General features: G+C 33.6%; 1 non-coding gene across 1 annotated transcript; it reads right to left on the reverse strand.

Annotated features, from left to right (window-relative positions):
- Window positions 1-8,902: 8,902 nt before the first annotated feature.
- TRNAF-GAA (transfer RNA phenylalanine (anticodon GAA)) lies at window positions 8,903-8,975 on the reverse strand. The gene has a single exon. It is a non-coding gene; the product is annotated as a tRNA-Phe (tRNA).
- Window positions 8,976-21,363: the final 12,388 nt, after the last annotated feature.

Consider the following 21,363-nt stretch of genomic DNA (forward strand, 5'->3'; position numbering starts at 1 on the left):
TATTCTCGATTGTGTGAACCCTCCGTTATCTTACAACGTTTGTACACGTTCGTTTAATAATTCAAGTATATCTGTTTGAAATTTGGAATCGTATAGTGGGTTGATTGTCGCCTACGGTAACACCTCAAACGAGTTTTTATGCATATTTCTTCTCTAGTATTTTAGAGTAACGAAAGTGATGACGCATCAATAGGTCAAATGGTATATCCTTTTCATTCTTGAATATGAAATCTTTTTTGTTATGAAGTCATGAACTTCAAGGTAATTATTTTGGCGAAATATCCTTTCTGTTAATTGTTAATGAAAGAATCGGTTTAATTAAGTTGTTGTAACATCGAAGATGAATAATAATAAATTAATTTTGTTGGCCTTTCGTTATAAACAAGGTGTTTGCTTAATTGGATTGAAATTTGGAGAGGAACTGCGTCAATAACGCCCGAGGTTGATATGAAAACGCCTCGGAAATAACAATTTCTTTCTATACCACACAATTGAATCGATTGCGTCAGGTATTATTAATCGACGTGCGATTATCGGGATTGTTCTCAAAAAACGACGTCTTTGAATGGGACGGTAACAAGGTGATGGAAGTCGTAATTCCCCGTTGTGCACGTACAACCTAGAATTCCAACGGCGATACACTTTTCGACAATTACCAAAAGTGAACATTCGTGTCACGCCTAACTGTTTTTTAGACTCTCTCTCATACCAGATTTGATGGAAATGATAAGTGCACTATAAAAAAAATAAGCTAATAAAAATATTATTATTCGCGTTAGCGGAAAACGGACCCGGGCTATCTAGCGGTAAAATATTTAAATATCGGATTCTACGGCCTCCAATTCCCACGGAAATAAAAACCGAAATTGTTGTTTAAGCGCTGCTTTAAGTGCGAATTACCATACACTCGGACCATCTGTGTATACTTAAGGTGTGAACATGCGCGCGTAATCACAAAGTACCGGAAAATTGCATAATGCACAAAGTTACAACACTTTTATTTTGATATAATTAAGGGATTAAGACTTTAACATATACGAATTTAAAAACATTTATACAAACAAGAAATCGTTTAGAGTTCTTTTACCTTTAATGTTTGTTTTCATTGAGTCACGAGATGAGTTGTTTCATTTTCCCAAATTGCTTGTTGTTCCCAAACAAAATCTTTAAACACAGGTAGCAAATAAATCAAGAATTTCTGGGAAATTAACGTAATTTGTCTTCTTGGAGTTATGAGAATCATTTATTTTTCTAAAGAAAATTCCAATGGAAATTAAATCAGATTAAAAATATTTTAAACGATGACAAATTAGTAGATAATTTTTTAATCATTCGATAACGGAAACGAAAAAACTTGTAAACAATATGAGAAATCATTTCATTAATATATTTCTTGAACAACACTTTAAAAAATATATATAATGTATATTGTATGGGAATACGATCTCCTTATAATATTAAGTTTTTTTTTAAGATGACGTTCAGCTACGGGAGAATATTTCGCTGATGCAGACAATTCTGCAAATATTGATCCTTTGTTAATGAGGAGCTTATTTCAAATGATGTGAAAAGATTGCATCTCAATAGCGGAAAAAACGATTTTGCAGTAATAACAAGCCATAAATTTATGTCAAAAGAGAGGAGATGAGGACTAGTTCCTCGAAACATGTAGAAAGATAAATAAAGAAACCCCAAATTGGACAAAAAAAAATGGTTTATGACAAAAAAGTGAGAATATCCAGAAAACGGAAATAGTTTGCTAAAGAACGAAAAGGTATATATGAAGATGAGCAAATAGCAGAAAAAATAATCGACATCTGCGAACAAGTTTTTACGTACAAACAAGTTACAAAAGCAATAATGTAGTAACATGTATTACATAAAAGCGGACAGAAAAAGCGTCACAATAAAAGCAAGAAGGAACGGAAAGTAATGTACTAAAGAACATGAAAAACGGTGAAGAAAGCAGCACTACACTCGAAAGCAGAAAACCTGAAAACCAGAAGATTAGCTTCTTAAACATCAACAAGCTTCCTAAAAGAAAAGAAGGTTATATCGAAATGTCAATATGATTGCAAAAGACAGATAAGTGCATTGATGCTAGTCGAAAATCTAGCAATGCTTGTACATAGGGGAAAGGAGGATAGAAGGCGGCTACTAGTGGCATGCTTAGACATGGAAAATGTGTATGACAAAACTTAAAGAAAAGAATTATTACACAAACTAGCAAAAAAGATATCTGCAGCTTCTACTTGGAGAGCCAATACTTCAACGTAAAGTTAAACGAAGTTACAAAATAGTAACTAAAAGACTGTCTTATTGTTCATCCATATTGCTCATTTTTTTTAAGCACATCATACTGATGTATCAATAAAACCACAATGAAAAAAATTAAGGAAAAAACGCAACAAATTATCACTTGGTCACAAAATGGAAAATTAAAAGTAATATATGTAAAATCGAAATAGTAAGATTAACTTGGAAAAAGGTACAAAAATTAGAATGTATGAATACGATGGTTGTAGATATTTATCTGTAATATAACAGAAAAAATTAGGCATATGCTAACAACATAGAACTCGCATACATTCTTTTAATGATTTGAAAAAAGTTTATATAAACTTATTTCCTAAAATCATCCAATAGGAAGTTATAACCGCTTGAAGTTCCACTCATCAAATTTTTTTTTTTTCAATAAAGTGGTAATTCCACTTGTGAAATTCCGAATAGTAGTTGATTACCTTATAATCCTTTGATGTTCCACTCAAAAACACTCACCTTTTATACCCTTTTCGAAAAAAGTGAACTTTGAAGTGGAGCTTCGGGGGATTGAATACATAAAAAAAATAGCCTTGAAAGAAACGAAGAAATGAACTAAGTACAGAATGAAGTCATTCAAGAATTTAAATTTCATCAAAATCAAAAAGTTCCCAATATAATTCTAGAGCAACGTCTCTAATGAATAATAATTATCTAAAAGTCCCGTTTTGCTGACGTACCTTTTTTAAGCGTTAAGGATATTTTCCTAATAAAAATGCTAAGTTGTTTTAAAATACTAATACTAAGATCAGTTTTTTATCGATGACTATTAATCTATCAATTTATTGACGTTTTATACTAAGAAGGCGTAAACATGGGAAAACCACGGTATACAACATTCAAATAGAAAGACATTGGATCAACTTTTTTTTTGATAGTGCGGGTATTCTCATCATGCAGGAATCTCCAAAGAATCACTGAGGAAGCACATCGTGCCAATTAGATCTGGATTTTCTCGCAGCGCAGCGATTTAATTTACATAAATTTAAATTACTAATTTAACACTCGCAGTCTTATTGGCAATCATCGGGCATATGGGAGTCTCGACTTGCATTTCGACTGTAGAATGCACAAAACTAACGTTGCTGTATCGCGGGATAGGCGTTGTGGGTGCAATGTTAATGGAGTTAAATAACGTGAATCATTCAATAGAGGCTTTACCTTATTACGTGATTCGATAATGTTCTCAAGGTTTCTTTCCCGTGTAAAGTTTGTTGCCGATTTTCTGTGTAAGATTCTACAAAAAGAAATACGGCGAAGACACTAAGAGGTTGTTTCTATCTTTATCTTTTACGTTGAAAAGATTAAAAATATCACCGCCATAGAAGATTCTGTTTATGTTATGTCTATAAAACGTATAGATTCAGTTAGCTATCTTGCGAGGTAGACCAACAAAAGGTGGTTTCGTATGGTATCATCAAAAATTTTATTATTATCTATCTTGCGGTACATTTATAGTAAAACATTCTTATATATCTTGGATAAACTTTTTAAATAGCCATTGACGTTCGCTGCGGTATCAAAAAGTTCAATTTATCAAGACGCACTAGTGGTAACAGTATCTTCGGAAGGAATACTACAAGCTCAAAAACTTATTAAGATTTATTTGATGACAACGACCCCATGAAAGCGAATATAATGGAGAAACACGGCGACGGCGGTACAGTCTCGCCAAAGATTTATATTCCTGCAAGGGTATTTCAATTTTAATCGCAATATTTTAACATGTTCCTTATCTAATAACTCCTACATCCTTAACATCACACGAAAACTAAAATAGAGATTCTCATGTTTCCAGTTAACAGTTTCTTATTGTGAATTTAAAAGTCATTAAAACGTGATTTATTTCAATTCTCGATCAAGCGACAAACCCTTATTTTATCTCGTAAAATTTTCGCAATTTTAATCTTGTTTTTTTTTTCTGGAAAAAGTAAATAAGAAAATTACGTACCTATTGTCACGATAAACACGAGCACACTGTACCGACGTCGCGTCGGTGAAGCGTCGCGATGCTGTGGTACACGCGATTAGAAAGGGACGAGGTGCGCACGTGCGCACCAGACCTACCCCTATAAAACGTCCCTGTCGCTATTGAACCGTAGAAGGTTCGCGCAGCAACTTTCCCTTTTCCAGAGCAAAGCAATTTTCTAAGCTGTAATCATGCTGGCGTAACCTGTTTATTCTGTTTCACTGATCTGGTTAATTAAAAAAAGAACATGGGATGTAAAGGAAATGGATAAGAAATAATAAAATATCTTAATAACATTCTCGTTTTTATACAATTGCTGTTCCCAGCTCAGCAAATTCTTAAATATTAAATTTATCCATTTATGAGATACTTTTACAAAGAAGTTATTTAATTTTTATTCAGAGACTAATCTTCCAAGAAAAAAAAATGCCACAGCATACAAACATTTTATTAATTACAGGCACACAACCGAACAAATTACTACACAACTCGCGTCTTTGTTGGTCGGTGCCTTTGAACTTTTAACTCGAATTTCCTTTCGGCCCACCACAGTAGCCCAGAATCGGTAGCCTAATACCCTCACGCATTCACCACCAAATTAAGCTCTAATGACATCCATGAATCAATTTCCTAATTACCAACCAGATGTATGGAATTAAATGAACGTCATTGTGAAGTTTTTACCCTTTACCACATGCGGTTTCATTTGTCATGCTTTCCTATATATTTATTTCATTTTTTGTTAATACATCTAGAAAATGCTTTGAGGTGACGCATCTGGATTCAATTACACGTAACGAAACGTTTTTCTAATGGAACTGTACTCTCACCCTTGTCCCCTGTGCACATATCCTGTTAAAGTTTTGGGATTCAATTGCGTCTTTTTCGGTTGATTAATATTTTTGTGAAAATCGCATGTTTTATTCATGGGAGGGGGTCGTCTAATCCCTAAAGCTGCCCGAAGTGGAATGAATGAAGTTTGGGAAAGATAATATTTTTGTCAGGCGTGGCAAGAGCACGTGCCCTTCTTTATTTTGACGTGGCAGAAGGTTCAGGACCATCTGCGTAGGGTTCTATAGAAACTCTCTAATAAATGACGATCCATGTTGCCAAAATCACCTGGGAGTTTAGGGAACACACAAAACACAATAAGAACTCCCCGTTGTGTTTATTATAAAATTTTTTATATAAATATATACAAAATAATTGCTAAATCTAATTAGTCGATAAGGAAGCCTTCAATTTAAAACTTCAGTATACATTAATTATGTAGTAAACAATATTTTATCCGTCATTAAATGCTTTCATGGTCACTCACAAAAGATTAAGACGTATATTTTAAAAATAGAATGTTAACGCGTAATTTATTTTATATGTATCCGATAAATAGTCGCTTCCTGAACAATCCTCATAGCTTTACCTTTACCAAATTAATCATTAAAAAGTACATCATTATCTTTTTAATGTTTATCATCCTTGTAATTATTTGCCGAACGGTTAACATTTTTTATAGGATGCCAATTAAACCGTAAGCACCATCCGTTGCAGTTATGTAGCTGTTTACCAGAAAAAGATTTGACAATTATGTGTTGAGGCGAACAATTAATAAAAAAATAATAAGCAATTTACTTCCGAACGTTCCACACATTTTTTTTCCATGCTATAGTTATGGTTAAATGAGAAAAAACTGGGAAGACAATAACCATCCAACCGAAGTTGAAGGAATATTCCCATATTACGGACGAATTGTTATGCCAGCACAAGGTCAAGAAGATTCCACGTTGCTCTGCTGTGAAAGTACGACAAGGGGTCATAGTAACAGTATTTACCACAAGCGAGTAAAATTTTATTTATTGCGAAAATACGCGCGGTATATTCTTTTTAGTGTTGCCCTGGTCAGTTCTTTGTGTATCGTAAAAAGCAAATTGATTCCTCCTTTGAAAATCCATGATTCACACTCCAGCGAGCTTAAGATCTTTTTATTTGGGCGTGGTACCGTTACCATTTTATTATTAATGTTTCGGATTTTGTTAAAGAACTATTGTCAAGAATGAAACGTGCTTATTCAACATTTAATAACTAATTGGTTGTTTTTTTTAGATAAATTAATCTCATAGAAACACTTTTTATGGAAATGTAATAAATTGAATAGGAATTAAACTGTATATTTGGTAAATATTTAAAAATAATATTAATGAAGAGAAGAGAAAAGAGATTGTGTTGACGATAAAAGTCAACCCAAACAAGATAAAGGAATCATTTAAGTTTTAAAAGAGTATACTATTTATTGAAGCACAAAGAAACACCTTCATGGGAGTCCGAATTGTTTTTGCTTGACCTAAGATCTACTTATTCACTTTCCCGTTCCCTGATTTGTTTCAATGTTCCAAATTGCCATGTTTTTTGCCTTCTGGAAGAGAACCTGAGTCTTCTTGTGATGATTCTTCGACTGTTGGTGGTTATCATAGATAAATTCTCCTCTTTAGGTGTGGCCACAAGTATTAGTATTCTTATTTAATGCGTTTTTCGCCTCCTTTTTCTTCCTACACTTTTTACATGCAGTTATTTGCTGTAAAATTTAAATTTCGCACCACTGCCAAACGTATTTAGTATTATATAATATAAACTATTTAGTGTTATCACTGATGTCATAAATTATGTTTGCATTTCTTTGTGTAATAAATTACTTGATTAGATTAACGACGTAATGAAATTGATTAGATTTAAGAGAAAATTCAAATGAGTTTTGCAAGTTAATAGCTACTTCTTGGCACAAGAATCTTATTTATATTCATGTATGTATCATTTTTTGACCGTTCATATCTCGATTATGCATCTTTTGAAATAAAGTTGTTATGATAGAGTCAACAAATCGACATATAATGCTATTTTTAATTTTCTTTAACATTTTTTATATTATTTGAAATTAACAATTATTAATTAAAACTTTAATTTCTTCGTAATAAATCATACAAGAAAATTTCTAACCAATATCCAGTAAGGTCCCCCTATTTATATTAAAGCGCCTGTCAATCAAATTTTAACCCCTCTCTGAGAATTATATTGGATCCGTTCCCTGTTTATTATCCCTTGATCGTTTATCATCTTACATATAATAGCGAAAGAAAAAGATTTATCTCAAGGTTTATTCTTTAAGATAAATATTAAAACCATCAATTATTTATTCGTCCTTATATTTCTGAATCATTCGTACTAAGCAATAATAATTATTATCTTTTGCAATACTCATTTATACAAGTCTTGCCATGGTCACTAACAACTTCGAACACGTTATCAAAATATTTTTTTCAATGAAAATCCTTGGAAGTGAACAAGATTGTATAACGTAATAATTACGTTATCGATTGCGTAAATAGAAATAGAGAAATGCGCACTGAAAAACGCACTTTCTCTGTCACTTCCCAAGCCGTAATGACTAAAGAGGCCAAGTTCATCAGCAGTTACGCTAAACGAGTTCAAAGTCAGCGGCGAAAGTTAAGGCGCTCGGCCGATGTCATGGTTATTGCACAGTGTGTGCACAAATGCAAGTGACAAGTATAGTGTATAATGTAATAAATCTATTTCTTATTGTTATATTGTTTTCGTAGAATTGTTTTTAAATGGAAAAAAGAATACAAAGCGCAGAAAAACAAAAAACAATGAGGTTGGTTTGTTGAAGCTGCTGTTGGTTTGTAGCCAATTTTAAATCTATTGTCTTACGCTTTTCTTTAATGAAACCACTAGACAATCTACAGAAACCGTTTGCGGGTTTAGCCTTATTGTTATCGCGTTTTAGATGCCATTTTCGTATCAGGTTGCAAGCCGTTAGTGACGATAATCGATCTTTCCATCAAAAGATTGATTTCAATAAAAACCACATTTTATATCGTTTCATTCTTATCTGGTTTTCTCATCATGTACGATTATAGATCATAAATATATTAATTTTGACATCCTCATATGTACTTTACCATAACCGATCGAAAAACACTTATTAAACCGAACAATACCGTTTCGTACAAATATATTTAACGGTAGCTGAATTTTCTCAACTGGTTGCTAATTCTTTGATTTTAAACGTGGGTCTGATATAGTTGCCCTATAAGAGGGTGGTCCACGTGTTTTACAACCGTCAATGCCTATTTTTGTAAACGCTGTTTAAAGGTTATTTTCGTCAACTGTAAATGCAGACGTTAACTTCCTCTTCGTTTGAGTTATTGCACCAGCATCACATTAGAAGAACAAACTAGATGTATGTGTGAACGAATAAAAAGCTTTTTGTTTTTGTAATGTAGGTTCAATAATGTTTTACAGGTTTTGTTTGTTAAAAAATCTAACAATTATAAAAAACGTAAAGGTTTATTTAGAAGCAACCTGGAAGGATAAGTAGATAATGAAAATTTGATTCATCAGATTTTGAATTCACAGCCTTCAACGCCGAACATGTTCAAACAAGTATGATGAAGTCTAGCAGCTGTATTGGCGAAATCTGCATTAGGTCTGCAACACCTTTACGAACATTGGTATAAAGTAACTGTGCAAACCCATATACTTAGTTTCGAGTAATGCATAAAACAAAATAAAATAATAATCATATAAATTAATAAAATTATATGCCGAAACCCGGGATTGAACCGGGGACCTTTAGATCTTCAGTCTAACGCTCTCCCAACTGAGCTATTTCGGCTGTACTTTAAAGGAAAACTTATATTTAGGAATTGTTATTTGATCTAAAAGTTGCAAAATTGATGATACCATCTGATAACTGAGACTTTATTACTGGTACAAAGATTAAGCAATTTTCCCTCCACTCAGAGCAGAGTTAATGAAGTTTCTTATATCGAAAAACTTTGTGCATTTCCAGTTTAACATCCTTGTTAGTTCATATGATTACTTTGTTGATCTGCATATTCTTAGATAGATGCACACCAAGGAAAATGCAAACACCTGATTAAAACCAACGTCTTGCTTTCTCCTCTGCGTGTCCGTTACGTTTTAACGAAGATTTAGCCTTTGATGTACTGCAATATGAATTGTTCTTGTAACCTTTTGACAAAAAATTGAATGAATTTATCTTGTCAGAAAAATTGAGTTGAAGAACGGTATAAACATTACATCTCCCATAAAAGTAAATGTAAATTTTCAAGAAAACCAATTTTCTTTAACGAAGAATTGTTGAAGAATGCGGGTTCACTTATAAACAATACTTACAAACAACGGTACGTACTTCCTTCGTGTAATTGTCGTGTTTAGTAATAGATACGAGGAATTAACTATGGCAGGCCGAGCAGTTACAAATGACTGTAATATATTATCCGCGAACAATTACCGAGCCACTTACAGGCGCGCCTGCATCAACAAGTTAACATCCATCTCTAAATTACGCAAAACTCCAAATCGTCCGCATGGCGTAAGTTGATTACAATTTGATTGTTCGAGCGGATGTTAGACAATTTGGCAAACTAATATCGTAGAGTGCAGACTCATTTCGCCCCCGTTAATAGACTACCATTAAGACCGCAACATTGATTTATATCACTTTGAACGCAAGTTCTTATAATTTGGACCCCGATGGAAACGTCAGTTCCAATGGAGCCATATCGTCGACCCTCTAATGGATTTTCTACTTGCCTTTGTCGGCTTGTTTGGACAGTAACGTTATACTTCTGGTGGAGACGTTACCTCGAGATTATTCTTGTTTTACCACTGCATAACTCAAATAGACGGTTGGTGTGATATTTGATTTAAAACGGCGAGAGAAAAAAATTTTAGGAGTAAAAAATAAAATAGATGAGTATCCAATTGTTTAAAGTTTAAAGTTACGGAAAATTGAACGATTTATATTAACGAATTCGAGGAATTGCTCACAGTCGGGGTCCTTCTCCGACAAAGGAAACGGGCGTATCCTGCTTAACCACCCTATAGGAAATACGACACCAAAGTCTGGTCTTTTGAAACTTCACACGGCTGCCGTTAACGACGCAAAGTCGACAAACTTCAATTACCGACCAGAAGTTTGTTTGGGCCTGCCATTAGACAATGATAGGGTTACGGTACCTTCAATTTACAAACATGGGCGTCGACATCGCTCAGACTTGCTGCTAATTGGCGCTGATTGACTCCGAACTGAGCTTTGCGACAACCGGATTTCAATTGGACTAATTCGATTTCGCTGTACTCTATAAAATAATGAACGTAGACGTCCTAACTCAACTTTGGGGTTATCAACCTTGAATTATATTGTTTTAATTTCAGATTTAATTTAAGATCATACAGTTTTTATTCTAGGTTGTGATGGTTGTAATAACTAAACGAATAAAAGAAATTGCTTTTATGGCAATAATAAGCGCCATAGGGAAATTGCACTATTGAAAATAAAGTTTTATTGCTCCTGGATAACCACGAATCTCATATTACGGTAAAAGCGATAAATTATTGTCGTGACAATGGAATTGTTATGCTTTCGTTTCCGCTACACATGTCACATAAACCTCGGCCACTGGGCGTGGGTGTTTACAAACCTTTTACGTCATATTGCTCAATAGATTTTAATTATTAAACAATTTATCATAAATTAGCTTATGGGCATTTAAATAGAATACCGCTTTAATCTGCAATCTACAATCTGACCTATAATATAACAATAAAAAAGTAGCTACATTCATGAGATAATTACTTATTTGGGAGAAATAATTAAATAGATTAGGCTAGCTTTAAATAAGGAAATAGAATAAGATTGATCGAAAACACTTTCCCACATCGTTTAATTTCGCGAGTAACTGTAAACGCGAGTTCGCAGCCTCCGACTTGTAAGCGCCTTTGTCTGTTCTCTGAATCCTACGCCGCGAGTCGAAAAAGAACCCGGCGAACTATCGCAACGTTAATGGTAAAGTTATCTCATAGCGTATCGGGTTACAACCGCATTGTGCGGTAGATCTTTGGTTGTTTATGTGAAACGGGATTGGCATCTACAACGCGGAAACCGACCCGGCATCCGACTGTATGCGACAATAGTGAAAACAACATGTCCGGCTAGCTTTGTTTTTCTTTCTAGTATTCTTTTTTGAAACCTATTATTCTCGTCCACGCCCTCATAAAAGTCGATCTGGTTACGTACTTTACGAGTGCACTTCTTGCGTATCTAGGTTACTACAAGAAGAGGCCGCCGCAAGAGACTGTGGCGTTGCGGGTAAATAATCACGGACTCGCTCGTCTATAAACATGTGGAGACACGGCGTGCAAACCGATCGACTTTGAATTATTATTCACCGGCTAGGTACATCGATTAATGCGACGAATACAATGGCCCCGGTCGGTTACCCGGTTACCCCGATCTACGGTAACGGCCACGTTAAAGAAGGTGCACGACCAAGATTTTGTCCTATGTTTCCCACTCAAACCTCATTTATCTTCCATCTCAATCTTTTTATGTAATCAATTTCAAATTAAAATACTATTTCATGTCTTATAACTACCTAAAATAATTCAAAACTAGTGTGAAAACCTCATTTTAAAACTAATTACAAAAATGTTTTTTTTTCGGTTAATAAGCTTTTGTTATTTGCCATTTGATATGTTCATCTGCAACACTGCTTTTATGCAGATTTAATGTGGAGCTTCCCGAAAAGTTGGATTTGTCCATCAACAAAATGTTATTTAAACAACTGAATATCAATTAAAACCAGAACTAACACTAGACTTAGAACTAGAAACATTCGGGCTTCGCCGTGCACCTCTAAAAACGGCTAAACCCTAATGTTTCTATTTCTAGGTTAGGTGTTAGTTCTACTTTTACTTCAATAAAAATATACAACAGTCTAGCTCCGAATAACAATTAAAACTGGAACTACCAAAGACACAAAGATATTTAGTTTTTAATACATAATGTATAACACAAGTCTGCAGGTCTGCATTTTGCTGTATTTTTAAGAAGATATGATTTTTCCAGAAAAACATTTTTTTCCTATTTTAAACGTAAAGCACATCTAGAACAATTTGAATCAGCAAAGTTTGAGTTATTTTAGATTGTTCTATGTGTATTAATTCTTATTGTGTAATTTAAAACTGCTGCCGCAAGAATTACTGACTGAAACTTCCAAAAACTTTAAGTTTCAAAGAGTAAAGTGTCCTTTATAGAGTTGTTCTAGTGAAAATAATACCTGTTCCAGATTGCTTTAGGTATAATAAGTATATATTTGTAATATGGAATCAACTAGAGAAAAACTCTATCTATCTTGGCAGCCGAACCTATTTTTAGTTATAACTTCGTAATGATGTATTCCATAATTTTGATTTTCTAGAACAATAACTAGTACAACTAAGAAAATCAGATTTTTCCAAAAATGGGGGGCTAATCAAAAAACTCGTTTTTTCGGTTTTTCTAGCCAAGTTTTTATTTTTTCTATTTGCCGCTTTGGAACAATATAGAACAACTCTAGAACAATCTAGAACAACAATAAAAAAATTAAAAATCAAAACAACTTCCTGCACTCTAGTTTCTTTAATTTATATGAAAAGTAATAAATATCAGTTGAAAGTAGATAAAATCGTATTTGACCATTACGAGAAAAAGCTGTCTCCGCTTTCGACGATCGGGGGACAGCAAAATAAACATTATTTGTTGTGAGGAGACAGCGAGGGTTGCAAATTGGAAGCGTCCGACCCTCTCCCCCAAACTCTCACCGTCTACGTCTACACAATCTTCAAGTTGACAGAGCACCAGCAGCCGCTAGACGATCTTTTGTGAGTGGGATTTCGTACCTAAACTGCAATTTCTCGGCATTCAGACGTCGACGTTGCGACAGAATGTTGACAAAACGAGATTCGATATTTTGTCAGATTCAATCTCATCCTACCATTTCTTTGTGATGACATCTTTCATTATTAAGGTACCGAATATCTCACCTGAAACCCCGAGAAGACCGAGGAAAACGAACACAATGAGATTTTATTCAGTTGGGTTGGATCGGATGTGTGTAAAAGTCTGGCTCGATTTTAAAGCATAGAAAAAAACGTTGTTAATGATCTGACTTTGTTCTTCTTCTAATATATTCTCATTCTAATCCCCGGGGTACAATACACTTTCGTTCCGCTGGAAGACATAATTATTCATTTGGAAATGGCGCGTCCATTAACGCTCGCCGACCGAAACCTGAGTACGTATCTTATCTGGATATTGATCTTCTCATTGCGTTCGAACACTTTTGGATAGACAGAACGTTCAGGTTACGCAATTATAGAATAACAGTATATCGAAATGAGCATTTGGATCGATTAAAAATCTAACACGAAGACGAATAGGAACGTCGATTACGATAACTGAATAAAGAGGAGGATACATCTATATATCCACACGCATAGAAAACTCTTCCGCATCTAAATTCTTCTTCTTCCCATAACCTTATATCGTTTTGTATAAATCGTGCGTCATGAATCATTACGGTGAAAGTGCTATACCTAATAAATTAAGAAATTTTCAAGATTAAGAGATCGTCTTTTTTGTGCGAGAGATTACAGAAGCTCATGTTACATTAGACAAACATATATGCATAGCTTTCATGGCGAACCGCGAAACATATTCTGTTCTTAGACGGGTGACGTTCATCGCAAGTAGTAATTGTTGAGGCTGAAACCCGTTCCATTGTTGATGTATGGACAAGATGGGTGGCCATGTGACAAACGAATGCGTCGATGCGCCGGACCTAGCACACTAGATCGCACAGGATGAGTGCGTGCACGAGCTCGGTGGTGCCCCCTGGTGAGTATACTACTGAAACTATGACAGACCTATTGCGTTCTAATCTTGTTTAACGTTTTCCTGGTCGCTTTCAACCTACGATCGTTAAGATTTAATCTATTATTTGTTTCTGTTTTATTTTCATGGTACAACTTTGAAGAGGTAGTGACTGTACTCTCATTTCGTTCCAGTTACTATTTATACTTGATTGACGAATAGAATTGATGTGTAACAATTCAAAACCAGTCAACAGTTTTTTTTTATATCGGCGATTCTTCCGAATAACGGCAACTTCGGCACACGTGACACGAACAAAAAGTGCAACATCTAGATTCCAGGTCAAATTTGGTACCGATCCAATTTCACGCTATTACACAGTTAACACGCGACCGTACGCCGCCTTCTCGAAAATAATTTAAAAAATAACCTCTACATGGTGAATTATAAGATATTTTTAACTCGATAATACCAAAACCGGACGTCTAACGATCGATTAATGTTTGAGAAAAAAGATCAACTAACGGATTAATATATCTTAAGGATGTTTCTTTAGTGTCTTTAGTTTAAGTTGCTATGTTTAGAGCTTTTAGATTCAGCGGTTTTCTAATCTTTAAAGCAAAGAGTGAAGTAATATTGTTTCTTGAACTAGTCTAATTCTAACGGTATAATTCAATGAAAAAATGTAGTACGAAATAAAAAGGAAATAATAGTGTAGAATATAAAGACAGGAACATTGACAGGGCAACCGCAGACTGTTCGTGTTTCTTTTATTACAACACGTTTCTACAGCTAAAAAAGTTACAGTTCGGATAATGTAATTTAGATCAAATTGGATACGTGTAAGTATTACATCTCTTTTTATGTAAATTCTCAATTTATATAACTTATTAAATTTATTAATTTGTCCTATTTGTAATTACTTTCAATAAATTCTGGGAAATTGAGCCCACATTATAGACGATAAACAACGTAGCCGCTTTCATTTACCATTTTTTTTGTTTTAGGTTGGGGTCACGAGCTATATAAGGATGCTATTCAATTATAATGTCACATAAATGTTACTGTTTGACGTTATGTAAGGGATTGCACATGGCCGTAAACAACAGAGATGCTCTGAAAAGAAAAATGTTTGATCCCGCGTCGTTTACACAATAATTTGTACACGCTCGGGCGTTATTGTCATGTAAATGACGAGAGGATTATTTTTATCACAGACCGATGAATGAAAGGTTAAAGCGATGTGAAGTATGTGGGATCGAAACTTGTTGGTATGAAGACGGTGGTAGGTACTTTTCAAAACGTGAACAAAAAGTAATCGTGAGTGATACGAAATGGTGTGTGCGGTATGCGAGACTTTATGGTCGTATATATCGTTGGGGTGATAATTGATATGCAGGTGATCGTTTGGTCGGTTAAACACGCTGTTAGGTATGCAAACCTTCTGGCTCCCTTTGAGATAAAATCGGGACCCACGGGCATCCCTTCCGAACCGAATTCCAAGCTGTACGGCATTTTATTGTATGTAAAGTACCATACAACGCGTAAGCGAATGAATGCAAAGGTACATCCTATGTTACTTTTTTGTCTGCATAGCTACAACTCTATTAAGTGGGAAAAAAAGGCTTAATAGAGAGATGAACACGGTTTAGTAATGTTAGCAGGTTCCATTCCTTATTACAATGGCGTGAACAAAATACCATTAAAGGTCATTACCATTAACCAACCTAAAAATATATGTTATATTAACTTTTTTAATGATTTAATTTTTTATTACAATATGTTGAAAGCTGAATATTTTACGTAAGTGTTATTTAGGTCGACCTCCCGTTAGATTAGATTAGGGGACCTCCATTCTTCCAATAAATTAAGCTCGGCTTAATCTCGCTATAGGGAAAAAGCACAAAGGGCACGGCGCCGGCGCAATCATACGCGACCATCTCCAGGGTATCTTATCCAATATTTACTGCTGCTGTCGCTAATGCGAATGTCGTGTATTGGGAGAGTCATCGCAAACTTAGCTGGTTAACGCTCGTTTTTGTACAACTACGAACTATCTGCAAGAGGCGCATATGCCTTTATGATTAGATAAAGTCGCAAACTCCGATACTTTTTTTCAAACGATTCGCGCGCATGTGTAATTACCCAGCCGTAAATATAAGTACGCGACTTGTTTCCGGAATCTCACGAGAGACGCGCTCTTCCGGGGTTTGCAAATGAATTTGCATATTATGGTCCTGTGGAATTTTCATATACCAAAGTCCTGTTAATGGACGGCGAATGTTTTACCGGTGAATTATGGCTATGATTGCATTTTGTATTCGAATTTTAAACACACGAGATTACCTTGTATTTAACTAAGAAGAATGATTCATAAATAAATTAAGATATGCGAAATCTTTTTCTATGTAAAATTAACCAAGCATACAGAAATTTTATTTCTAATTAAGTTCAACTTGTTTTGGTTCGAAGATGGTATGGGAGAAACGAGCATATAAATCTTCTTTGAGATCGTTTTATCTCCGACACTCCCCCGAGGATGTTGTAACACCGAAACCAGACAAGTTTCTTTATTTCCTTTTTTATTACGAACAAAAAATAACACCAAAGAAATGATTAAAACTGAAAAGGTTCTAATCTAATTACCGTCATTTCATTTCTCTTTCAACAATGAAAATATCACTTTTATTAAAGGAAGTTTGTGCTTATTGAAACATCTACGTCCAGATAACGTCTCAATAATAGAGTTGTAATTCGGACTGTCCTAATATACCCCGATTTGATATATTTTATTATAAGTAGCTTTTAGCACTTATTTTTCTTCTAGAATGGTTCGCACATACATACGAAAAAGTGAAAGAGCCAGTATATCAGAAAATGCCATACAAGCAGCTATAATTGCTATAGTTGAAACTGGAATGTCTGTTAGACAAGGCTTCAGTACACAATATCCGAAAGTCGACACTCCAGGATCGCTTGAAAAGATTTCGTAAAAACCAAAATGGAGATTCTGGAAATGATAGCAATAATGATAAAAATACGTCTAAATATGCAGCAAGAAGTGTGTTTAGTACTCGAGAAGAAAATGAACTAAAACGATATTTAATTCAGACTTTCAATATGCATTTTGTGTTAACATACCAAAACACTCGTAGTTTGGCCTACGAATACGTAGTCAAGCTGGAAAAGAAACACCCTCTTACGTGGGATACAAACAAAATGGCAGGTAAAGTCTGGATAGCTGCTTTTATGAAAAGAAATCAAGATTTATCTCATCGAAAACCTAAAAATACTAGCCTTGCCAGAGGCTAGTGCTTTTAATCCAACTAATATGAAACAGTTTTTTGATAATGATTCGACAATTATTGGATTCTGAACTGTGACGAAACAGGAATAACAACTGTTCTACAGGCCCCTAAAGTAATTGCACAAAGCGGAAAGTAGCAGGTTGAGCAGGTACTTTCTGGGGAGCGTGGTACATTACAGTATTATAACGGCTTCTGATTCAGAGGTTCCAAAAACAAAAAAAGGCAAATATTCTTCTGATTCATTACATCTAGACAACATGGACCTAGAAGATGAAGAAACTGATATGCCAGGCTTACTAGAGTTTGAAATAACATTGGCAAAGTCCTAGCTGTTGATGATCGATCTGATGAATACGAGGTCAGCTTTTTGTTTGAGAAAAAAAGGCAATACAGGTTTTGTTTTCCCGAATATCTTGGACGTGTCAGTGGTCTCTAGGTCTGATGTCATTTTGAAACTGCCACAACTTATCAAGACAAACACTATAAGAGTAAATGCAATAATTAAATTTCCAATTAAATTAGATATGTATTACGTCACTGAATAAAGAGTTTGAATTTATTGTAGCCCGCTTCTTTTTTGTATTATAATTTTGGTCTCTTAGGTACCACACTGCTCGAATGTGCCTCGTGCATGTCGAACAAGGTGCACTTTTTTTATAAATATTACTGAGTGGAAAAATATGTTTTTAACCCTTTGTGTCCCGACGGTACTTTAAAGTACCGGTAATTTTAAACACTCATTTTAAACTGTAGTTATCTATTCGGCGCATTTAGAGCTGTCTGTACTTTCTACTATACAAGTGTATACAAGAAATAATCTGTATAAAAAACGTCACAATCCGCACTGTAGAATTTTTAGGTACACTTTAAACTTATTCATCCAGATGTGAAGTTAGAAGTTTAGTGAAAAGTGGTGCTGTTGAATTTTGTTGTTCAAGAAGGTATTTCTTTGATAAATGGTTATTAAGTGTGATTATTACAGATCATTTTAAAAAGAAAACATTGAGCTTAAGTTTAAAATAAGTCTCATTCCTTAATTTCAATAAACATTGTTTCTAAGAATTTTTAAATAGGCATCTTTTTTGACTCTTTTAAACGTAAGTGTTGTTTCAACATTTTTGTTCTTAATATTTTTCCAATTATAACAACAATTATTATACATCATTTTAAAGAGAAAGCTTTGAGCTTTAATTTAAAATAAGTTTCATTCCTTAACTTCAATAAATACGGCTTCCAGGAATTTTTAAAATAGCATCTTTTTTGACACTCTTAGGCTATACGAAAATGTAAGTTTTATTTCAACTTTTTTTTTCTCTATATTTTTCCAATCCAACCCAACAATTATTATACATCATTTTAAAGAGAAAGCTTTGAGCTTTAATTTAAAATAAGTTTCATTCCTTAATTTCAATAAATACGGCTTACAGGAATTTTTAAATTAGCATCTTTTTAACATTTTTAGGTTATTCGAAAATGTAAGTTTTGTTTCAAAATTTTTTTTCTCTATATTTTTCCAATCCTACCCAACAATTATTATACATCATTTTAAAGAGAAAGCTTTGAGCTTTAATTTAAAATAAGTTTCATTCCTTAACTTCAATAAATACGGCTTCCAGGAATTTTTAAAATAGCATCTTTTTTGACACTCTTAGGCTATACGAAAATGTAAGTTTTATTTAAACTTTTTTTTTCTCTATATTTTTCCAATCCAACCCAACAATTATTATACATCATTTTAAAGAGAAAGCTTTGAGCTTTAATTTAAAATAAGTTTCATTCCTTAATTTCAATAAATACGGCTTACAGGAATTTTTAAATTAGCATCTTTTTAACATTTTTAGGTTATTCGAAAATGTAAGTTTTGTTTCAAAATTTTTTTTCTCTATATTTTTCCAATCCTACCCAACAATTATTATACATCATTTTAAAGAGAAAGCTTTGAGCTTTAATTTAAAATAAGTTTCATTCCTTAACTTCAATAAATACGGCTTCCAGGAATTTTTAAAATAGCATCTTTTTTGACACTCTTAGGTTATACGAAAATGTAAGTTTTATTTCAACTTTTTTTTTCTCTGTATTTTTCCAATCCAACTCAACAATTATTATACATCATTTTAAAGAGAAAACTTTGAGCTTTAATTTAAAATAAGTTTCATTCCTTAATTTCAATAAATACGGCTTACAGGAATTTTTAAATTAGCATCTTTTTAACATTTTTAGGTTATTTGAAAATGTAAGTTTTGTTTAAAAATTTTTTTTCTCTATATTTTTCCAATCCAACCCAACAATTATTATACATCATTTTAAAGAGAAAGCTTTGAGCTTTAATTTCAAATAAGTTTCATTCCTTAACTTCAATAAATACGGCTTCCAGGAATTTTTAAAATAGCATCTTTTTTGACACTCTTAGGTTATACGAAAATGTAAGTTTTATTTCAACTTTTTTTTTCTCTATATTTTTCCAATCCAACCCAACAATTATTATACATCATTTTAAAGAGAAAGCTTTGAGCTTTAATTTAAAATAAGTTTCATTCCTTAATTTCAATAAATACGGCTTCCAGGAATTTTTAAAATAGCATCTTTTTTCACACTCTTAGGTTATACAAAAATGTAAGTTTTATTTCAACTTTTTTTTTCTCTATATTTTTCCAATCCAACCCAACAATTATTATACATTATTTTAAAGAGAAAGCTTTGAGCTTTAATTTAGAATAAGTCTCATTCTTTAATTTCAATAAATACGGCTTCCAGGAATTTTTAAATTAGCATCTTTTTTGACACTTTTAGATTATACGAAAATGTTAGTTTTAACTCAATACTCTTTTTCTCAATATTTTTTAATTCAACCCATCGATTGTTATACATCGATTTAAACAGAAAGCTTCAAGCTTGAATTTAAAATAAGTTTTATTTCTTAATTTCAATAAACACGGTTTCCAGGATTTTTTTAATTAGCATCTTTTTTTACAGTTTTAGATTATACGAAAATGTTAGTTTTAACTCAATACTCTTTTTCTCAATATTTTTTAATTCAACCCATCGATTGTTATACATCGATTTAAACAGAAAGCTTCAAGCTTGAATTTAAAATAAGTTTTATTTCTTAATTTCAATAAACACGGTTTCCAGGAATTTTTTAATTAGCATCTTTTTTTACACTTAGACTATGCGAAAATAGGGGGATTGCATATTTTGCTAAAATTTTATTCCAAAGGCCTTTACTGAGTGTATTTTGATAGCGTTTTAATTCTGTCTGATTCTGTCACAAAGTTTCAAAATGTTTGACTTCTTGGGACACAAAGGGTTAAACTCTTAACGTTTTGTAACATGTGTAATTGAGCATACTTTGTTGTTTACTTTGTTGTATTACTAAAAGGAAATAGCTACCTTTCATGTTTGATGAAATAGAGACAGCTGACCCCAAAGGTAAGTTTCCTTAAAACTTTTAAAATATGACAATAATATTTTAAATTTATTTCAACTATGATGAAAATCTTATGTACATCAAATTCTAGGGTTGTCAGTATAGATTCTAGTTTAAAAGACAGAAAGATAGAAAAATAAAATGAAAAGAACATGTATGTATTCCATCCGGTTACGCGTGTAGTAACATGCACATAGTTATGCTGCAGACAAATTCAAATCAGAACTATGGTAAACACTCGTCGGTAGCGTATACATTAGAATAAGCAAGCGGTTAAGATTTTTGCGAAACGTAGACGACGCGACGTCCGTCGTAAGGGTGCATAGCTGCCCATTGAAAAGCCGAGTAGGAATGTTCGCGATGCTATTCTCGGACGACAACTTTTTTCATCGGGACCAGCAGGGAGCTCGTCCTGCATCTGCGTGTCATTGTTTCTTATTGTCTTGTAGCTCACCTCAACCGTTCGTCGATCGTAACAGTATCGGGTTTAGACTTTTTGCCGGTCTTATAAATTTTAATCGTTTCGTGGAGGTTGCAATTTATCGAGGACATCGTTTTGTGGCACCGACTCCGATCGCAGAAATACCATCAAAGCCCTACATGAAAT

This window comes from Onthophagus taurus, chromosome 2 (assembly GCF_036711975.1).
Source record: "Onthophagus taurus isolate NC chromosome 2, IU_Otau_3.0, whole genome shotgun sequence".
Lineage (NCBI taxonomy): Eukaryota > Metazoa > Arthropoda > Insecta > Coleoptera > Scarabaeidae > Onthophagus > Onthophagus taurus.